General features: G+C 31.2%; 1 long non-coding RNA gene across 1 annotated transcript; it reads right to left on the bottom strand.

Annotated features, from left to right (window-relative positions):
• Positions 1-778: 778 nt before the first annotated feature.
• Positions 779-1,687, bottom strand: LOC120160083. The gene is made up of 2 exons (XR_005519407.1): positions 1,411-1,687; positions 779-1,178 (listed from the first exon to the last, which is right to left on the bottom strand). It is a non-coding gene; the product is annotated as an uncharacterized LOC120160083 (long non-coding RNA).
• Between the last annotated feature and the right edge of the window lie 676 nt (positions 1,688-2,363).

The following is a 2,363-nucleotide window of genomic DNA, read 5'->3' as shown; positions in this document are numbered from 1 at the left end:
AGAAAGGTTCGTGTCTTTTAAAAACACCTTTTGATGGATGGACGTTACTCCTTGCAATCCAATTTATTTCTTCACATTTGTAGTCGTTCATATATGTGTGTTTTACGCCTAACATACATACATACATACATACATATATATATATATATATATATATATATATATATATATATATATATAATATCAATATGACTTAGATATGAAATAATAGATATAGAAATATGACAACATAAAATGCAATATGCAACATATAATACGCAAATAAAATAAAAGGTAGTAGATTTATGGTTTGACTCTCATTTTTTTGTAAAAGTCCCATCAAAGTCACTAAGGTGTCTAGCTATCTTTATGCCTAATAGTTTTTTTTTTAAAATGTAAAAATGAGAATCGTCACGAATCATTTTTGAGGTAAGATTAGACTACCTAAAATCAGATTATTTTAATAAAACTTTTAAATTTTACTAAAACAACGATTTTGATCTACAAAACCAGAAAATATTCTCGAAATCGATTACGTATGAAAAATGATCAACACCCCCATAATACCTAAAATTAATACCTAATGATCAACTCCCCATAATACCTAGTCGATTATCCATTGTTAAATTTTGAAAATTTATAAGTTCAATTTTTTTATTTAATTTATGATCAGTTGCGTATGTAAATTTTAAAAATGATATCGCTTTATTTCAGAGATTAATAATGATCATCCTAACAAAAGCGGTTATTATATTTGTCGACAACCGTTTTTGTCCCGTTTTTAATATTAATATTATTATTAATTATAATAATTATTATTATTATTATTTGCAGGCTTTATAAACCCAACTGACCCAACAGACCTGTGCCCAAATTACAAATCATCAACCCAATCAAAGCCCAAACTCGGGCCCGATTACAAGAGGGCCTAATTGGCCCAATTGAATCCCTAATCTAACACAGCCATTACCAGCAAGAACCTGGCACGTCGCCGTCACTCCGGCCGAACCCGTGACCTCCAACGTCATTATTTCTCTTCCAAGAGTCACCCATCAAGCAAGAAGTAGAGAAATAAGGACAAATAACAAAACAACAAAAATGGAAATCATTTCCCTTGCCTATCAACCTGAGCCCGTGATGATGGCTTCTACAAAACTTCCCCAAGCACGCAAAGGCGAAGCAGATAACGTGCAACAGATCTAACATAAAAGGAGACCGGTTAGAGAATAAAAAAATAGGGAAGAAAAATCTGAAGAAAAGCCATTCGGGTTTTGTCTAACAGAAAAAAGAGAACAATAGAAAACGATTCATTTTTTTTATAGGTTGGAAAAGGGAAAAGAAAAAACAGTAGAGGGGAGGGAGAAAGCCATTTGACTTTTGAAAAAAAAAAAGAGAACGAAGAGAAAAGGGAGAGAAAAAGAGAGGTTTTACCTTGAGTTTAGATCACCACAGGTGACGAGGGGGCTGTGTTGAGCATCAAAGGTATACGGTCTTCTATTTTTTGAGGTAGATTTGTGAATTTTTAGGGTTGATTTGGTTCGATTTAAGGGAGGTTTAAGTTAGTAGGGTTTATTTTTGGGTGTTTAGGGGTTGTCGGCCCCTCATCGGGGACATTAGGAATAGAGGTCGGAGGGTTTGTGTGGGAAAATAAAAATAAAAAATAAAGAGATGAGAGAAAAGGGGGAGGAGCCGAGCGGCTAGAAAGGGAAATGGGGCTAGGGTTATTTGGGATCCCTTAAAGGGATGTATATTTGTGAATCAAAACGGCGTCGATTTGAACTCTAGGGAACCCAGCAGTTTAGCGCTTAGGTAAATCGCGTGAGGGGTTCTCAGGCCTTGTAATATTTTATTTTAGTCACTAAATACAGTTTTTTCGTTTTTATCTTATTTTCTTTATGTTCTATTTTAGCCCAATTTCGTGATTTATGAATTTTATGATTTTGTCTTCTAATTTTACTCATGTTTTATTTTGGTCCTTGAGCTTAGTTGTTTTGAGTTTACGCTTGTTTACACATTGGATATGTTATTTTTGAATTGTTCATTTTAATTCTTGCTTGTATTAGATGTTGTTATGAATGATGTTGTTTATTAGCATATTTAGTCCTTACTCTTTTGTCATGTATTGATTTAATCCTCATTTCAAAATGGTTCAAATGTGTTTTAATCCCTATACTTTTCATTGTCTTATTTTTTATATATATGCACATTTATAGATATTTATTTACGAAACATATTATTTTGTATAAATATATTTATTTTATTTATCTTATTTTTTAACTACTATATATATATACATATATTTTGTATTATATATATATATATATAATATAATTATTTCTATCCTAAGCTAAAATATATGTAAATAGATAAAATTTATATGTTAC

Source organism: Hibiscus syriacus, unplaced genomic scaffold (assembly GCF_006381635.1).
Source record: "Hibiscus syriacus cultivar Baekdansim isolate YM2019G1 unplaced genomic scaffold, ASM638163v2 tig00111390_pilon, whole genome shotgun sequence".
NCBI classification, from domain to species: Eukaryota; Viridiplantae; Streptophyta; class Magnoliopsida; order Malvales; family Malvaceae; genus Hibiscus; species Hibiscus syriacus.
This window is presented reverse-complemented; position numbering and strand designations above follow the sequence as displayed.